We start from the raw sequence: 21,027 nt of genomic DNA, 5'->3' as shown, positions 1-21,027 counted from the left end.
GCCAGCCAAGTCAGAATGGGAACTTACGCCTCCGGGTTCCAGACCTGAGTGGCCTTTTTCGTTGCACCTAAGGGATACAGAAGGATGTTCCTTCTTGCAGGCTTCACTATCTCCTTCCTACAAGGGGTGGTGAAGAGCCCCCCTTTGGTTGCTCGCCTCCCCCAGGAGAGCCAGCCCCAGGCTGTGCGGAGCTTGCCTGCTTGTGGTGGGGAGGGCAGTTATCACCAGGACTGGAGAGAGGGTTGGGGTTTGCCTCTTGGGTGCATTCCTGCTCTGCGGATAGTAGGCAGCGAAGCGCAAGAAGTGCTCGGTATCAGTGACTCACAGCGAGACAGGAAATCTCAGGCAGGTCCACCCTTCCTTCCTGCCCTCCCGACCAGCTGGGTTGCAGAACCACAGGCCGCAGCCAGCCTGGGGCCTCGGCGAGAAGGGCTGGGGAGGGCGGAGACCGGGCCCCGCAGTGGGTGCCCCTGATGGATCCCAGAGGTGGGGCCCTGGCACCCCCGCTGCAGGGAAGGCCTGCTCTCTCCACCCTCCAGGCTGCTGTTTCCTTTTTTTTAAAAAAAATAAAGATTTTATTTATTTATTGATGAGAGACACAGAGAGAGAGAGAGAGTAAGAGGCAGACACAAGCAGAGGGAGAAGCAGGCCCCATGCAGGGAGCCCGAGGTGGAACTCGATCCTGGGTCTCCACGATCAGGCCCTGGGTGAAGGTTGGGCTGCCCAGGCTGCTGTTTGTTGGGATGCCCTGCGTCTCCTTGTGCACTCTTGCCTCTGTATTGTTTTCAAACATAAAAAAACAAGAGTTTGGCACGGTTCACCTGAGTGGGTTTCATGTACCCTGTGTTTCAAAAGCACGTGACAGGGGTTCCTGGGTGGCTCAGCCTCAGACTCTTCAGGGGGCGTTCAGCCTCAGACTCTTGATCTCCTCTCAGGTCAGGATCTCAGGGTCCCGATCCCAAGGTCACAGAGGTGGAGCCCCAGGCCCTGCTCCCCTTGCTCAGTGGGGAGTGTGTTTGAGATCCTTTCTCTCCCTCTCCGGCCGCCCCTCCCCCTCTAAAATAAATCAACAAATCTTTAAAATAAATGCATAAATACATAAAGAAATACCATAAATAAAGGCAGAAAACGACATTCATCATCATTACAAGCAATCTCCACGATGGCAAAATAGCAGAATGTGTCTCTCCAGCCAAATCAAATGTACACGCATTTACGGTAGATTTTTGAACCCCGTGTAAAAGTCTTGCAATAAAGTCACACCGTGTCTCTCCTCACGAGGGCCACCAATAATCATGATGAGGATTGGTACAGGCCAGCAGTTAACGTCCGGCACGGCTCTGAGCACCTGATTCCTTTAGAGTCATCTTAGGCTTACAACCACCCTTTGAGATAAACATTTTCCTTATTCCTGACTTACAGACGAGGTGACTGTCACAATCGATGAAAACCCCTCCCTGTCTCCCAAAATTATAAATAAATGAATAATAAAATAAATAATAAATAAATAATAAATAAAACTCACACTTACGATATCATAAGTGAACAAAAACAAATAATAAATAAATAAAACTCACACCTACGATATCATAAGTGAACGAAAACTATCACGATGTTGCACACAAAACTGCTGCTTCACAACCGTGATTTGTTGTAAGAGGCCAATGGATAAATGACAACAAAATGATACTCTACATGTTTCCCATATTTGGCCACGTTCAGGAATCTATTTCCAACTCATTCATTAAGCCGTTAAAAAAAAAATAATTATCCTCCCAAAAGTCCAATGTCAAAACTCTGCAATGGGTCGTTACAGCAGAGCAAATTTGTCCGTTATCTTTTTCAAGACCACTTCCCTCTTTTCCCGCGGGGCAGCAATGTCAGAAAGTGCCAGAAGTATTTCATTGCCATGTGTCCATGAAGAAGCTAGATCTCAGATTGAAAAAAAAAAAACATTTATTGGGATGTGGGTATATACCTAAAACCTCTCAGTTCACCTCCTTTTATATTCCTACTCTGTCCAAACTCAGCTCACTCCCTGTGCTCCAGCCACACCAAAGCCCTTCCAGAGAACTCTTCATTGTTTTGTGTCTTTGGATGAGGTGCTGCTTTCTCGGTCCGAAAAGCGATTTCTGCCCCCATCCGACCGGTGAATCCTCCAGCGTTCAGAATTCTTTCCATCTGTTTACACGTTCAAGGAGTATATACTGCACACCTGTTATGAGGCAGGCACCAGGTGGGGTGAACCTCGTGTAAAAGTCTTGCAATAAAGTCACACCGTGTCTCTCCTCATGAGAGCCAATAACCATGATGAGGATTGGTACAGGCCAACAGTTAACGCCTGGCACTGCTCTAAGTTGTTTATTCTAGGGCAGGATGAGACTTGAGAAAAGAAAAAAGGAAAGAAGAGGAAGGAAAGAAGGAAAAGGTGCGACTTGGTGGCTCAGTGAGTTAGGTGTCTGCCTTTGGCTCAGATCGTGATCCCGGGTCCTGGGATCGAGCCCTGCATCCTGCTCTGCAAGGAATCTGCTTCTCCCTCTCCCTCAGCCCCTCTCCCCTGCTCTTGTTCTCTCTTTGTCTCTCAAATAAATAAAATATTTTTTTTAAAAGGAAAAGAACAGGGATCCCTGGGTGGTGCAGCAGTTTGGCGCTCGCCTTTGGCCCAGGGCGTGATCCTGGAGACCCGGGATCGAATCCCACGTCGGGCTCCCGGTGCATGGAGCCTGCTTCTCCCTCTGCCTGTGTCTCTGCCTCTCTCTCTCTCTCTGTGACTATCATAAATTAAAAAAAAAAAAATTAAAAAAAAAAAAGGAAAAGAACAAGGGAAGGAAGGGAAGGAAGGAAAGAAGGAGGAGGGGAGAGGGCAGGAGGGAGGCACCTACATACCAGTTAGCGTTATGCAGTAATATGACGTCAGGTGACAGGGTGGTCACTTATATCAGGTGTCGGGGATGCAGCCAGCTAGGCTGAGCTCTGAATGACAAGAAGGAGCCAGTCAGGCAGAGATGGACACTAAGTTCCAGAGCAAGCCTGGGTTCCCAAGATGCTGCAAGGAGCCAGCAGGACTGAGGCGTAGTCAGAGAGAAAGGGAGCCACCACAGCCACTGGCTCTGTGTGACCAGTCAGTAGTTTAAAGTGAAAATTAAAGCCGAGAGTTTATTTGATCTAATGCATTTTAATAGATCCTTGTGGCTGTTGAGAGCACATTAGATTTTAGGGAGTCAAGTGTAGAAGCAGGAAGACCGGGGAGGATACGGGTGCGTGAGTCAAAGCAATTCTCTCTCCCCTTTCTTGGAGCTCACACCACGTTTTGTAAATACTCCATGTTACATGTACTTCAAAAATGAATGTATGTTTTTTTTCTCTTCTACTTAGTGCAATTTTTAAAGATTTTATTTATTTATTCGTGAGAGACACAGAGAGAGAGAGAAAGGCAGAGACACAGGCAGAGGGAGGAGCAGGCTCCATGCAGGGAGCCCGATGCATGACTCGATCCCGGGTCTCCAGGATGACGCCCTGGGCTGAAGGCAGACGCTCAACCACTGAGCGCCCCCCACCCCCGGGCCTCCCTCTCTTCTACATAGACAATAAGGTCCTTGAAAGCACGGATGAAGTGTCACTACACAAAAATAATAAATTAAAGAATAAGTTAATGAAACAAGGTATGACCAGAATGCGAAGCAGATTATTTACGTTCACTGCAGAAGAGAGAGGATGAATTCTATTCAAGGGCAGAAGAAAGAAAAAGCATGTCACCCAAACGGGAGTGTCCTACTGCATCAGAACGTTAGGGCCTGGTGTTCTTTAACATGGCCGGATCCTAAAACAAGGTGGCCTAAGTCTGATGGAGAACAAATCCAGTCGGCTTCCCCTTCTGATGTTTCAGTGTCAGATAAAGGCTGTGTTTAGACTCCGAGTTCTGGGTCAAGATGAAACTCAATGAATCTATTGAGAAATTATTTATCTCTGCTGGACTATTAAATAAGAAGCAAACAAAAGTGTCCCGTTACTTTTGGATTGTTCAAATCACAGCAAAACCCTAACACCGAAGGAAAGTGCTGACATTCTTCATGTCTCTTCTTGGAGCAATAAAGAGATCAGTCGTGAGGAAGAGTGAAGTTGGTTTGGTTGGCTTTTTTAGATTTTATTTATTTATTCATGAGAGACACAGAGGCCGAGACACAGGCAGAGGGAGAAGCAGGCTCCCTGCGGGGACCCCAATGTGGGACTCGATCCCAGGACCGCGGGGTCACGCCCTGAGCCAAAGGTAGACAGACGGTCAACCACTGAGCCACCCAGGCGCCCCTGAAGTTTGTTTTTAATGTACTCCCTTCTTCCTTTTTTGTACGTCACCGTCCTCAAGAGCTCCTCTGCCTCTATCCATTCTGCCTGTATCCTCAGGTTGCAAAAATACAATCAGGGCCTTTTGCCCTCTGTCTTTTTCCTACTGTTTCACCCCCTTCCACAACCACCTCAACTAATATATATATTATATGTGTGTGTGTGACTATACATATATAACTATAATATATGACTATATATGCAGTATGATATACAACTATATATAATATATATTAGCCGTTGCTTCATAGAGAAACAGCACAAAGCTTAGTGACTTGAAATAACGACCATTTCCGTCCCAATTCTATAAATGATCTGCTAGTTCTTCTGCACTAAGCCAGTTCATCTGGGGCTCAGTGAGGAGAAAAGGCCTCCCTCTATGCCCGAGGCTCTGGGGCTACAGCAAAAACAGCCGGGATGCCAAAGGCCTTTCTTCACAAGGGGTCTCATCCTCAAGAGGCTGGTTTGCATGGTAGCAGGAGGCAGACCCTGATGGCAGTACTTTTCAGTCCTCTGCACCAGGTTTTCCTTAAAAAAAAGGAAAAAAAATATATATATATATATAATTTATTTATTTGAGAGAGAGCGAGCAGGAGCAGAAGCACAAGCTGAGGGTGAGGGAGAGGCAGAAGGAGGGGGAGAAACAGACTCCCCACTATGCAGAGAGCCCATCGTGGGACTCAATCCCAGGACCGTGAGACCATGACCTGAGCTGAAGGCAGATGCTTCACCCAGTGAGCCACCCAGGTGCCCCTGTACCTCTTGGTCAAAGAGATGACCTGACCAAGTCCAGTTTCAAAGTTTAGAAAAATAAACTCGTCATTTTGATGGGAGGCCAAACCCCCCATGTAAAGGGACATACCTACGGGAATAGAGGTAATTCGTGACAGGTCTGTGATCCATCGTGCTATCATTTTAAAGAGATCCCGTAATTTAACTCACACTAAGGTGAGTTGGAGTCTTAACAAGGTGATGCGCTTCTTAATTTGGCAAAATATCTCTCCTTGAGGGGATTAACCTTGAGTCAGAATTGCAGACCCAGGGATGCCTGGGTGGCTCAGCAGTTAGGCGTCTGCCTTCAGCCCAGGGCATGATCTTGGAGTCTCGGGATCGAGTCCCACATCGGGCTCCCTGCATGGAGCCTGCTTCTCTCTCTCCCTATGTCTCTATCTCTCTGTGTCTCTCGTGAATAAATAAAATATTTTAAAAATAAATTAAAAAATTAAAAAAGAAGAATTGCAGACCCAGTAGCTGAGGAGATGGACTCTTCTCTAGCACTTCCAGGCCTGATCTACAAACAGCCACCCTACTGAGCATAGATCCCACACCAGTTGCTGCCATCCCTTGGACAGTTACATCATGGTGTGCTTGAGATGTGTGGTGTGACTCTTGGAAGGGAGCATATCAATCGCTTGATTCTACCAAACACCCGGTACATAAATGCTCAATCAGTATTGGTTGAATTAGTTAATGTGTGTGTGTGTGTGTGTGTGTGTGTGTGTGTGTGTGAGTGTACTGAGAGAGAAGCAGGAAGGGTGAGCATGCACAAACACCAGTTTCAGTCCAAATACTCAGGAGTTGAAAGAAAGCACAGCAGATGGAATTGCTAAGGGCTTTAAAGCCAGATGAGCATACTACCTGTGTAACCTTGTGCAAATTTCTTCCTCTCTCTCAGCCTTAGTGTCCTCATCTCTAAAGCGGGCATAATCACACCTTTGCTGCAGGGTCATTATCAAAATGCGATAGAATGAGAGACATCAAATACCTAGAGCAACGCATAACACATTAGGGACATTCGGTGATAAGCAGGGAGCAGGAGCCAAGCCTAGTTTCCCACACAAATGCCATCCCTCCCTGGGTCCTCCCTTCAGCCCCAGTGCCACTTGCCCTGGGTGGCCAGCCTCCTTCCTCCTACCAGCCCCAGGCCAGGACAGTCAGGGCAAGGAGCAGGGCCAAGAGTGAGGAAATCCATCAGCATCTTTAGGTTCTGTCAACAAGAGAGTGTTCCAGTGGTGGCAGTAGAGGGTAGGTGGAGCTCCGGGAAAGAGTGACCACAGCAGTGTTAAGCTCTCAAAGTGAACGTCCAGCTACTCATTGTCCACCATGGTGGCGCTTCGTAAGCTCCCAGCAGAAGCAACTGGGAGATTGACCCAGATTGGCCAGCAGTGTTTGTATATTCAGAATTCAGAAGGCATGGAGAGATTTCAGTTAAAAGTTGCAAGCTAAACACCGGCCTCTCCTCCTGGGCCTTCACATCTCACATTCCACCGAAATACCTATTAAAAAATAATATATATAAATATATATTCCTTCATATATATATATATGAAAGGAAATACTTTTGTAAGAAATCCCAGGATAAGGGAGTCAAGGATATCTGTATATTTCTCCAAGATGTGTGGGGGATGGAATCACAGATTGTCTGGATTTAAACATCAGCTCTGTCAATCATGATCTGTATGATTTTGAACAAATCTGTTTCCTCATTGTAAAATGTAGATAATGATAGGACTCCCTTCATGAGGTTGCTGTGCGGATTGGCCAAGTGGTGAGAAGCACCTCCAGCACTTCCAGAAACACGACTCGATAAGTTCGATTTCATCATAAATCGAAGCCAAGGAATTTACAACTAAGAAATTACACGGAAGAAAGTTGGAAGTTCAAGCTGGGAATTGGCAAGAATTCCAGAAGAAAGTGGAGCAGGAATCAAGGGTATTGGCTTAATGTCTACAGAAAAACTATCGAGTCCATCTTCACACCATTCTCTCTTCGCACATCCACACGCAGGGGCGATGTGTACCCCCAAGTAAACCCAAACCAAAACCATTTTCTCTAAAGGAGTTGGATAACTTGCCTGTGAAGGGCTGGGGTTCTGTTGTGGGTGCCTGGGATAGACCAGATCGCCTCCCTATTTTGGTGACTAAATGAATGATTTCACTTAAAAGGATCGCCAAATGACACATGAAAAATCAGGCATCCACATGTTGGCGCCTTTGCTAAAACTTAACCATGTCAAGAAGTAAGAGCCAAAAACCTCCAGAGCGAAGAAACAAGTTATCTACAAAGAAATGAGAATCAGACTGGTGTCAGTCCTCCTTCCTCCCCAGAAAAATCAGTTGCTAGACGATAATAGAAAGTGCTTTAAAAGTTCTGAGGAAAAATTCTTTTGAAACTAGAATTACATACCTATCTAAATTATTTTTCCAGCCCAAAAGACATTTTCTGTCATGCAAGAGCTTAGAAAATTTTATCTCCCATGCATACTTTCTGGAGGAAAAAATATCAGGCGATGTATACTAGAGCAAAAGAAAAAGCGATCTAAGGAAAATAAGGTCATGGCAAGCAAGAAAAAAAAAGTGGACTTAACTTAGAAATTTATGAAAAATGATTATTAGATGAAAGCTGTTCAGCAAGCTTAGAAAATCAACAGTCCAAATAGTAACAGGAAATCAGAAGGTACTGAAGAGTAAGTCCTCAAGTAGAAAATATCCCTGTAGGAAATATTCTTATTAATAAAGTAGATGATCATTAACAAGATGAAACATATTAGAATTCTGTCCACAAGAAAAAGAAAGTTAATTAGAAATTTCAGACAACTAACAAGATGTATGAAGAAATCATGGTCTAAATATAAAACAAACTATAATATTATGTGATATTTAATAAATTGAAAAAGAAGAATCAATTTAACCTTAACACTGGGAATATTCTTCATCAAGGAGTACAGATTTATTAACAGAGGGTTAGAGCTTCTTCCAGTTTTTTTTTTTATTTTGAAATGTAAATTTATCGAAAAACAAAAATAGAATACATTTGAAAGACAAATTGCAGACTTATGTATTCAATAAATATTGAGCATCCTCTATACGCCAGATATATCCACTATGCTTGTGATTGTTTTTAAACATTTTTTTATTCTAAATGCTCGTTGCTGGCATTTAGAAATGTGATTTATTTTGTATATTGGCCTTGTCTCCCCCTCCCAAGTATATTATATAGGAATGTTTATTTGACAATATATAAACTACTAGCCCTGTGAGCTACTCTGAAGGGGTGAAAAAAACCCAAATGTTCCAAAAACAGATGAGACAAAGTGTGCATATTAGAGGATCTTAGAATTCCCATACTGAAAAAAACTATTTTTTTAATACAGTGTTACTAAATATGAGCATAAAACCCCATCTCTCCCCCCACGCCAAACTACCTGTTAATGTTAATTCTATAGAATATATTTTGGGAATTGGAGATTTATGCTAAGGAATTTTACAAAGCATACTCATGCTTTGTAAATCAAAAACGGATAATTTAGGACAGTTTTTTTTTCAAAGTGGCACAAAGGTATGAATATATTCTCAGTAGTCTAATTTCTCTGGAGAATTTTGAAATAATATGATTTTAATTACATAACCCTCAAATATTAATCCAAACATGTTCTTGATCATGTTGGGGTACACATTCTAACAGTAATGCGACGTGCTTTCTCTTAAGATTGGCTTGTAATTGTCTTACTTGTTTTTTTTAAATAATTCAATTTATTTAAACTAAAAAAAAAAACACAAACAAACAAACAAACAAACAAAAAAAAAAACCCACCCATTTCTCCAGATCTCCTTCTTTATATGGCTAATCAGGCTACCGTCTGCCTTGGGTAATAATAGACACGCTATTATAAAAGTGCAAAAGCTTTTTACTTAAAAAAATTGTTTTGACTCAACCTATTGGCAAAGCAGGGAATAACCAGCCATTTGGAGGGATTCAGTGATACAAACATTGACGATGTGAAACGATGGGCCATGTAAACGGAGCAGAGATGAAAGGAAGCATCTGGGGGCATTAATTTTCTCATTTTATGTGGTTGTGAATCCAAATTTCTGAAGTTGATAGACCAAGAAAGAAATATTAATATTATTTACTGATCTAAAGGTCACCTCTGAGGGCCCGTTTTGTTTTCTGAAAAATTAGATCGATGAAACACGCCCTGTGTATCTCACAACAGCTTTGCCATGAATATCGTAGGAAATAAAAGGTATGGGAGCACTTGGGGACATAAAAATGTTTTTATCATCAAACTGTGTAGCTTCTCTAGAAGTCTGACCACTTGCTTATGCATTCTAACTGCAAATTATCAAAGGATATTCAATATATCCCGCTACTGTCATCAGCTCTCCGCTCTGTGCAGCTCTCGTAGTTTCCATCCTGTTAGAATCATAGGCCTTTAAAGGAGAAAGGGGCTCAGAGAACCTGGAGTTCACCTTCCTCCTCTCACAGGTGAGGAAACTGAGCCCACGCACGATTGACTTGATAAAGCTCTTAAATAACAGAACTGGCCCCAAAATTAAGTGTCCCGAGTCCTAGGGCAATGCTTTTCTGCTACAGAGATGGATAAATGGCCCAACAACAACAATATAAATCCAGATAATAAATTTGATTCCACATGACTTTAGGAAGAACTTAGAACCCTGTAGTTTTCTACGATCAGAGAATGTCCATGGTATAAATAAATGTGCCTTGTGTACAATCATAACTATTTTATTATATAAGATTCACTTGTTTAATAGTTTCTGTGCTGATGTAATGTACTTTTCTCACATACATTTAAAAAAATTCTAATGGGGAGTTTGATGTTTCACAGTTCCTCTGTTTTTTGGAGTAATGGGGCTATAGTAAGCATTCTATAAAAATGAGTTGGTTTATTGTCTCTCTCCTGTGCTTTTTCCTTTTGTGTTAGAAATTATTTCAAACTTACAGAAGAGTCACAAAAATAGTACCGAAAACCCCAGATCACTCATTACCAAACTTTACCAACTTTTAACATTTTCTTAATCTCTCTCATCTATCTACATTATATACATTACACACTTTAAAAATATACATATTTTTTCTGACCCATGTGAGAGTAGGTCACACATGTCATGGCCTTTTATCTCTCAATACTTGAGTTTGTATTTCCTAAGAACATATATTTCCTATATTTTTAATAGAATCATAGTACAATTATCATATTTAATTAAGCCTCTTGACATTGATATGACATTTTAAAGTCCACATTTCAATTTCATCAATTGTTTCAATAATATCCTGAATACGTGGTTTTTGTTTTTTTTTTTCTTCTGACTCAGGATATTGTCTAGAATAATACACTGAGTTTAGTTGTCATGCCTCTTTATTCTCATATTATTTGGAAATGTTCCTCAGTCTTCCTTTGTCTTTCATGCCATTGGCATTTCTGATGAACACAGGCCAGCTCTGTCATTGAATATGTGATTAAGATTTGGCTTCCTCGTGATTGAATCAGACTAGCCATTTTTGGTTGGATTGGTACAAGAGTTATGTGTCTTTCTCATGGTTTCATTTTGGAGGCGCTGGATATAACTTTGCCTCCTATCGGTCATGTGAATGTCAATCAGCTTAAGATTATTATCCTGTTTCTCCACTCTACACTATTTTTTCTTTTTTAATTATTAAGTAACTTGTGAAGAGATATTTTGAGACTATGTAAATATGTTGTTTCTCATCAAACTTCCTTCCCCTAGACATAACCCATTTATCATCTTAGCTTGAGTCAATTTTACCGGGATGGTTGCAAAATGTCAATTTTTAAACTATTTTTTTTTTTTAGAGAGATTTTATTTATTTATTCATGAGAGACACAGAGAGAGGCAGAGACACAGGCAGAGGGAGAAGCAGGCTCCATGCAGGGAGCCCGATGTGAGACTCGATCCCAGGACCCCAGGGTCATGCCCTGAGCTGAAGGCCGGCGCCAAACCCCTGAGCCACCCACGGCTCCCTAAACTACGTTTTATCTATTAGTCTCTGTTTACCAGGCAATAAGGAACAGCTTTTTTAAAATTCCTTATTTACTTATTATCAGTTTGGACCCCTGAATTCTCATTTTATTCAATTATATTCCCTTAATGCACCTCTTCCTTTCTCTCTTTTTCATGTCTAGATTGTCCTAGATGTGGCCTGTGGGAACTCATTCAAACTGCCTTTGTGTACTTTCGACATGTTCTCATCATTTTTTCAAGAAATTCTCTATTTCTGTCAATAAAAAAAAAAAAAAAAACTCCTGCTCATCATGTACTTTTACTGCTGCAGTCCAGAAATAAGCCATTCTCAAGAAGTCCTTGTTCCTTTTAGTGGGAAAGTGTTTGGCCTGACTGATTTTTGAAGTTGACATCATAGAGGTCAATCATGTCCTTTTACAACTCATCTCCTGGTTTAAGTAGGAAAAAGAATCCAAACTTGAAAAGCATTAGGTTTCATTAGAGTGGAAATACTCTCGGCTTGTTTTTTTTTTTTTTTTTTTTTTTTTTTTTTAGGCTTAGGAAGTAAATGTGAGAAATGAATCCATGGCAACAAAATGTACTGAAGTTTGTATCAAAGAAACGTTTTAATTGCCACATCAAATTCTGCAAAACAAATCAATTTGATTAGAAACAGTATTTTAAGTGGGCTGAAAATCATGATTCCACGGAACACTGCAAATAAAGAATATAAATTCTATTTTGGAATTCTTCAAGAAAGTCAAACTTGTCTAGCTTGAAAATAATATTTAAACACAAACTCAAAATGATTTGAAGTACGCAGGATGAAATCAACAATATGAAAAAATACAATCATAAGATATGAAATTTAAAACTCTAGCGTCTGGCATAGTATTACAGGTGCTAATGTTTTTACTGAATGAATTAAAGAGATTTAAGGAAAAGATAGCCACCCATCTTATAAAAATTCAACTAACAGCACTCCTATGAAACGTATAAAATTGCGTAAGTGTATGAAGTAGAATGCTACATATGCCCTCCTTACCTGAACACTGTGTGGTCAATTGACAATTTAAGTACCATCTCTTTTAATATTTGAGGGTTTTTTGTTTTAAGAGCCAGTGGGGAAAGCAAGAAATACAGATGAAAGAGCAGTCTGCCAAACATAGTGTTACAGAGGCAGGCCCGCCGGCGTGTTGTCTTTGCCCAAGAAAAGCAAGCCAGCCGAACCCAGAGCATCCCGGCAGTGGCCTTTTCATTGTGAAACCAGCTTGTGGCAATCCCTCTTCTCCAGCCGTGAGGCAATTAAATATCCAAGAATGGACAATCCTTCAATTGCTTTGCAAGTGTGAAATCAGCGCTGAGCATGTTGTAAGCCACCATATGTGGCAATGAAATGTAGGAACTCACACTTTTCTGCATGGCCCTAACACCTCTCTTTGGGGACAGAGGCTGTGACATCTGCAGTTGCGGCCAACCTGCCATAGGGGAGGCCTACCTGGCTTCACACACTTACAAACACCTCTTCCTACAGTCTCCGGGTTTATTTCAGAGTCCCCAGGCTTCTCAGATACCACATTTGTAATAGTGAGAAGGAAATTTAGATCAAAAGAGACCGCAGGGCAAGACAGGAGTCCAAGAGCATGACTGGACTGGAGTTTCCAGGTCCTGCTATTTTCTTTCAAGTAACGAAATAAGTGAACATAAAAGAGGAGACCAGGTTAAAAACCAGAAAGGAGGCTGGGCAAGAAGCAGCAACAAGACACCAGCTAGGACGGATCAAGGTTAGCTGTGCCAGACCTGCTGAGTCTTGCTCATTTGGAGGGAGGCTTCCTCCTCTTGGTGAAACTACAGAGCTTTTTTTTTTTTTCTTCCACTGCTCAAGGAGATTGTAGGAAAATATTTCAGAATCCAATTGTAATGGATGGAACTAGACCTCAGACAAATGGTCTTAGCTGGAGGAGCTATTTATTAACCGGACTCACTGTGAGCAGCACCTTTCATTGGGCTTTCGGGAGGAAATGGAGCCTTCCAGGAGGACTAGATTGGCGGGGAGCTGCAGCTCCTGAAGAGAATTACCTGATTTACCTGCTCAAAAAAATAAATTGGTGACTCTGGGAACACAGTGGATACACCTCAACTGCATTTTGAAACCGAAATGAGGAGGAATTAAACCAGAGGAAAGCAGGCCCAGAAGCTATAAGGTTGGCTCCCCCCGCCCCCACCTGCCCTCTATGCCCGGTGGTCTGGAGAAGACAACCCTACCCCGCGGGCTCACTGCCAGCCACGACATTGCCAAGAGGAGAGCGAGAGAGAGGGAAGTTGGGGTGACTCAAGAGGACATGGGGCCCTGCACACCGGAGCCCTGCAATGTGTCTGTCTTTCCATAGTCTCGCAGGCACAGCATTCCAAGGGATGCAGGGAATCCCTGTGGGGTGGAAGGAAGTGACCAGAGAGATCGAGTTGACTGGTCATGTCATGACCTGGTGACAAAGACTGAGAACCTCCCACTCACGTTGGACCTAAGGTCCCTACCAGAGGAGAGAACAAATTGGCACTGTCTCACCTCTGAGACCCTATAACATGACTCGGTGTCCTGCTCTCTGGCCCTGCCTTTGATCGCATTTATAGTGGGGCCTTGTGGAGGCTGGCTCGTATCACTGCTTCCTATATATTCATAATACGTTCACAAAAGAAAAAGCTACACCCCCCCACACCCATCGCTCTCAACTCACTGTCTCCCAACTCCCCACTTCCTTACTGCCTTCCCTTATATAAGGGGCAAGTAAACAAGCAATAAAAGCGTTCCTTTTTTCAAACCACTTGCAGATGATTAAAGGGTAAAGGCTGGGGGTGCCTGGGTGGCCCAGATCATGATCCCAGAGTCCTGGGATCCCAGAGACCCCTGATCATGCTCTCTCTCCCACACTCTATCTCAAATAAATAAATACAATCTTTTTTTGGGAAAAAAAAAATGAAGGCTGTTTCAGTCCATTTCCTATGTTTTTATAGCTACAACCTAATTATCACTGACGTTCCTAATGGAGGTCTGCACAACTGTAAATCCTACATCGTGAAGGACTAAATCATATTCATTGTAGATGTATCACTATTCATTTTATTGCATTCAAATTTTTGACAATCCATGTGTAACACAGTCGGCAGTAGTGATAATAAAGTGGAAAACCCCATTCTTCAAGAAAGCTTCCTGAATCAATTACTGGAGAAACAGGGGAGAACAATAATAGTCTGGAGTTCCTTTGGGAGGGCTGTTTCACACACAGGATGAGTGCACAACAGCTCTTCGTAACGTCTTTGTGCAGATGAACCAAAAAGCAAGGCCAGAATTCTCATGCTTTACTTGAGTCTTTAATTTTAAAAAGAAACCTAGAAAAATGATCATTTTTAAGAAGTGCTATTCCAAGGGTCAATCCTCTCTCTCATCGTGAACCTCAGTTCCTTCTGCCATTAATCACTTTGGATACATTCTCGTTGGATAAGGGACAGGATGAGTCAGTCGTGGCGTTTGAACAGACGGAGTAAAGTGAGGAGTCACCATAGACGCTTTTCAGAATAAGGGAAGAGAAAGGTTCCTATGTTGCCTGGCTCGATTGCCTGGTTTAGATGGTAAATGAAAGCTGGATTTAATTATAAAGATAATAAACATTGGTGTCAGGAAAAAAAAAAACGAAAATTTAACGTGAAGGTTCGTGCTGAGTTAGAGTCTTAGATAGACTGAGCTACCGAACTGCATGGAAATTTTTAGAGACCCTCCAAGCGAATTTTAAATCACCAAATTGATGCAATAAGGGCTAACTCAGCTTCTCCCTCTTCTTTGAACCTTGCGTGTCTATAGGCACCGAATGCCAACAAACGTCCAGCCTGTTCCAGAAGTCATCTGTGAAGAGGTGCAAGTATTTAGTTGATTCAACCAGATGGACTTTACCACAGCGGAACCACATTTTAAAGGTAAAAGCTCGTTGCTCAAAGGTCAGAGGTAAGATTTTCCTTCTCATAATTAACTATTGTTAGAAAACCCTATGTGATACTGAAAACTTGACAATAGGGTTTAAAAGGATGGTTACAGATGCAGGTTGAGAGGAGCTGGAACTCTCACTGCCCTGGGAAATCTTCACCACCTTTCAAATCAGTGCTCCCACATTCAACCTATTATTGGCCACAGGGTTCTTGAGCAAAGCCAAGCCTTCACACATCCCTGAGACAGCTGGTGAATCCCAATCACCTTTGAAGTGAGATGGAGTCAACACCAGGAGTCAACACCAGGTCCACCTGTTGTGGTCCTGCCTGTCTACACATTTGCAAGCAGGTGAAAGGAGGAGTTGATGCCACTTGTGTAGACAGCAGGTTTGTGCTAAAAGCTGGGAGCCAAGCAAGGGAAGGCCTGCTGTCCCTTCTGTTGCCTTTTGTTTCCTTTCTATGGTGGAGGAATTCTAGCCTTCAATTCACGCTTTGAAATGATGGAAAGCTGAAACCTCCAGATAAATAGGCTTAAATATTAGCAGCTTCATAATTCATGATGATAATAGTTTAGTAGAAAGTATTAATATGGATTTGAAGAAATTATAAATAAGATATTGTTAGATGTTATGGGTTTTTTTTTTAAGACTTTATTTATTCATGAGAGACACAGAGAGAGAGGCAGAGACACAGGCAGAGGGAGAAGCAGGCTCCTTGCGGGGAGCCCAATGCAGGACTCGATCCTGGGACTCCAGGGTCACACCCTGAGCAGACCCTCACCGCTAAGCCACCCAGGTGTCCCTAGATGTTACCATTTATTAAAAACAATAGGAAATCCTTTGAAAACTTAGGACTCTTAAGAATTCTATATGCCTTAAAACTGCCCCAAGTTTTCATTTCAATTTTTTGTTAAACTTCATTTTAGGGACGCCTGGGTGGCTCAGTGGTTGAGCATCTGCCTTTGGCTCGGGGCATGATCCCGGGTCCCAGGATCCAGTCCCACACTGGGCTCCTTGTGGGGACCCTGCTTCTCCCTCTGCCTGTGTCTCTGCCTCTCTCTGTGTCTCTCATGAGTAAATAAAATCTTTAAAAACAACAACAACAAAAACTTCATTTTGCCTCACTAATGCTAAAACCTGATTTTCAAAGTGTTGATTTAATGTAGCCAGCTCTCATATATTTGTCCTCAAAGTAGTCAGGTAGGGACATGATGTTCAACTTCAGGTCCTATTTTTATTTATAAAACATGCCTATGTTAAAGCAGTTATAATGCTGAGAACTGTGACTGTGGATTATTTAACTCTTATTTGTTCTCGCTTGCTTGTGTGTTCTAATCGTTATACAATGTTTATAATTTTTATAGTCACATAAAAATACATTAATAAATGTCCAGTGCTGAGCCAAACCCTAAAAAGAGGCTCTCACCTGCCCCTGAACACAGCCAGAGGGGCCTATGCAATGAACGGCAGAGACGGAACACAGCCATCGTTCAGCAGGTTTATTTCCCAAGAGTCCTGCTGTATGTCAGATGCTGTGTTAAGTCCCAGATAGTTACGGAGCTTCCTTAACTCCATCTCCTCTTTCAATAAAACTCTTTATCCGCAGTTTTTCCCCTTCAGAAGAGGAACAACATCGTTAATTATTACCCAGACCCAGACTTCAAATCTATGAGGGCCTATACCAAAATTTAAAATAAGACCTCACTAGGACTTGAACCCTGAATCAGAACTAGGGTGAAGCAAAGTAAAAAGAATCTAAAGTACTTACATATCCCATAAGTGTTGTCTTTCTGTCTTTCTTTCTTTCTTTTTTTTCTTTTTTTTTTTTTTTTAAACTCTGGGATCTCTCTTCATTAGTGTTGTATTTCTTCATTAGTTTTATTTTTTTTTAAAGAAGAGCTAAAGAAAGGAGAACAATTTGTATTAAGTGTCCACTTTCTGCCAGTCATTAAGCATTGCAATTTACAAGTTGAAAATAACTTAACCCTCACAATAATTGTCTAATACACATCATTCCTTATTTTGCAAATGAAAAAACAGAGTCCTAGGGAGCTTAAGACAGTTGCCCATGTCACCCACCTGGTGAAAGCAGAGCTAGGATTAGAATCTACTTGTTCTGATTTCAGAAACAAACTGAATTTATCAATTTCTCATAACTAATAAAGTGAGGAGTAAAAGGGGCATGATCTAAAGGAGCAAATACTAGATACATAGAAATGATAATTAGGCAAAAGTTTCTTATTGAATACTCTTTTTCCTCAATCACTTATTTTACTAAGGCAACCAAAGAAGTAGAATCTTTTTTTAAAAGATTTTATTTATTTATTCATGAGAGACACACAGAGAGAGGCGCAGGCTCCATGCAGGGAGGCTGATGTAGGGCTTCATCCCAGGACCCTGGGATCATGCCCTGAGCCAAAGGCAGATACTCAGTCACTGAGCCCCTCAGGTGACCAAGAATTAGAAATAAAGTGGGTAATTAGTATGGTAGGTAGTGTCTTAGGAGTCTCGAAACACAAAATATTGGAGCAGGAAAGAGGCAGGAGTTTATGCTCCCAACTAACTCATGAAAGAGAGAGAAGAAAGGAAAAGAAAGAAGAAAAGAAAGAAAGAAAGAAAGAAAGAAAGAAAGAAAGAAAGAAAGAAAGAAAGAAAGAAGGAAGGAGAAAGAAGGAAGAAAGAAGGAAGGAAGAAAGAAAAAGATCTAAGAGTTATATGATAAAACTGCAAAAAATATTAACACCTCTTGTTTTACTTAGTAATTCCTTCTGAGAGTCACTTCGGTTTAAAAAGCTGGGCTTTATAAGATACTGAAACTAAAAAACAACAGCAACAAAACATGAGCTTCACTTATACAAGTGTGCAATAATTAAAAAGTATTATGTGACTCAAATTCTAAAATGCAAATAGATTCCAACTACCTGGTCCAGCCATACTCCTTTAAACTCCAGTTATCTCCTTTCATTTGGCCACTAAGTATGTGACTGTGACTAAATCTATTCCGTTTTTGGAGTATCAGTTTCCTATTTTAAAACAATCAGGATTAGGTAGCTTAATATTCAATAAATCTGAAAACAGGAAATCTCTCTCTCTCATTCTGATTTGCTCTCTCAGTGTATGGAAAAAACAAAAAATTTTATCTGTTTCAGAACTTTGTTCACACTGCGTCCTATTGCATGATAAAGAAATATAAGTACAGGGCCCCTGGGTGGCTCAGCGGTTGAGTGTCTCTGCCTTGGGCTCAGGGCGTGACCCCGGGGTCCCGGGATTGAATCCCACATCTGCTCCCCACAGGGAGCCTCCTTCTCCCTCTGCCTGTGTGTCTGCCTCTCTGTGTATGTATCTCTCATGAATGGATAAAAAAAATCTTAAAAAAAGAAAAGTACAGTATCGTAGACAGTTATGATGTCACATAATAATAAAAATTTAAAAATGGATTTTGTCGTAATGATATACTAACCAGAGCTTGGGGTAGGAGATAGAGAAGGTGAGTGACAGGGAAGACCTGGTGTTCTCACAGATGCTGTCGGTCTCTCCTCCCTCCATTCTTAACTCTTCTACAGTCAAGTACAGACCTCCTGGGCCCTCCAGCCAATACCCCTCTAGCACTATGTTTTCTTTCCCTTCTCCTTTAACAGAGCGTTTACTGTTCCTTGACATGTACTCCTTTCTGGAGGAAGATGGCATTTGTCATCTGAGTATAGAAAACTACAAAGATGGTACTATCGTTATTGGCATTTGGAGTAGGACTTACTGGCTGGGATGTCATTTAGCAACCCTGACCCTGCCGGGTGTCCCGGATGCCAGTGAAGCCCCTTCCCAACTGCAACAACAGATGCAGCAGAACGGAACACCACCATCCAGGTTTCCACAGCCCCTTGGGAGGCAGTGTCGCCCTGATGGCTAATCACTAATTTAGGTCAACTGCCTCACCAAACCACAGAGTGATGGTCAACTGGCCCAAGATCATACAGATAATGAATATTTTTTAAAACTTTACTTCATATTAAGAAAAGACTTCTGATGCATAACTGGATAGTGATTTGAAGTGCTTTTTCCAGGATGCATATGGTTTTGAACATAGATAGTGACCTATATGATGGTGAGCAAAAGTAGGCACATTATAATGTTGTCTTAAAATGATTAATATTAAATATCTGTGATGTATACTATATAAACAATATTCCCTTAGCTCAGTGGTTCTCAAAGTGAATCTGCAAAGCCCTGAGGTCTCTGAGACCCTTTCAGGGCCCCCATGAAGCCAAAAGTAAATCTAAAAAAAAAGGTTAATTGACTTATTTGAGAGAGGTTGAGGGAGGAGGGGCAGAAAAAGAGAGAGGGAGAGAAGCAGACTGTGTGCTGAGCACATAGAGCCCAGTGTGGGGCCCAATTTCACCATTGCAAGATCATGACCTGAGCTGAAATCAAGAGTGGACGTTCGATGGACCGCACCCCCCCAAAACTATTTTCATAATAATACTAAAACATTATATGTATTTTCATTATGTCAACATTTAAACTGAAGATGCAAAAAAAAAAAAATTGGGAAAAATTTCGTGCCTTAGCACAAATCAAAGCAATGATACCAGATTGGCTTATTGATAGTCATTGTACTTCAGACCACCAGAGAGAGACAGAAAGAGAGAGAGAGAGAGAATATCAATTTTTAATTTGATAACATCCGTGGGATTCTTCAACACAGTAAGAGCCATTATAGGAGAAGTTTTTGAAGTCTTTTGTAAGGTCTCCCATCATTGAGTCACTAAAAAATAACCAAAATTAATTTTAATGTCGACTTTCTGAAAGACACAGTCATTGACGAATCTCTAAGGTTTGTCCTGTTTTATGGGAAAATTCAGCCAAAATTTCACTGGTTCCTGGCATCTCCTTCTAAGTTCTTTGTTTCGTGTCCTAGAAAAAAGCTTCATCTACCCCTATAGCTCTTTTACCTCTGTGATATCACTGTAGGTGGACACGTTAACTTTCTTTCTTTCTTTCTTTCTTTCTTTCTTTTTTTTTTTTTTTTTTTTTTTACGTTAACTCTTTCAAAGGAGAGAGAAGTTCTGCTCTTCAGGGTATGTGAAGCATCATGAGAAGCTGTGTAGGTTGCACTCCTAGCCAGAATGCCTTCCTTTACTACCCGTGTGTTTGTAGGCAAGACATTTAACATCCCTTGACATGGTTTCCTTATCTGTAATATAATACAGTGCCAAATTGTTTAGAAGAATAGTGGCATATAGAAATAGTATTAGCTCTTATTTTAGGAATAAATTAAGGAAAATTCAATTTGCAAGAATGAACCCATATTAGAATTATGGAAATGTAGGGGTGCCTGGCGGGCTCAGTCGATGGAGCATGTGACTCTTGATCTCAGTGTTGTGAGTTTGAGCCCCATGATGGGTGTAGAGTTTACTTAAAAATAAAATTAAAGAAAAAAATAATAGAAATGTAGAGATCATCTACTGTTGGGGCATTTGCAAGGATGAGTTGTGTGAAAAGGCCTAATGATTTGAAATTCCAGAAATTGACATGTAATGAGAAGTTTGTGTCTAATCAATACAACTATTGATTGTTGCAAAAACATTTTTCCAAATTCTAAGTGTGAAGAATGTCTTCATTCTTAGGTAAATTAATATTTCTTTTAGTCTCTGGACTACTTTTAATATATAATGAATTAAAAGTAAACTTTATGAGTCAGAATAAAATTAAACCCCAAATTACTAGGAACATTTATTTTTTTAAGTTTATTTTTTTAGTAATCTCTACACCTATGGTGGGGCTCGAACTCACAACCCTGAGATCAAGAGTTATGCGCTCTTCTGATTGAGCCAACCAAGTGGCAGAACACCTATTTTTAAGAATATAAATGTATACATTTTATTTTGTTGTATGTTTATCTGTCGCAGATACATTTTATCAGTTTCTTTTAGCCTATATAAAAA

This window comes from Nyctereutes procyonoides, unplaced genomic scaffold (assembly GCF_905146905.1).
Source record: "Nyctereutes procyonoides isolate TBG_1078 unplaced genomic scaffold, NYPRO_anot_genome, whole genome shotgun sequence".
Lineage (NCBI taxonomy): Eukaryota > Metazoa > Chordata > Mammalia > Carnivora > Canidae > Nyctereutes > Nyctereutes procyonoides.
Note: the sequence above shows the minus strand (reverse complement) of the source record.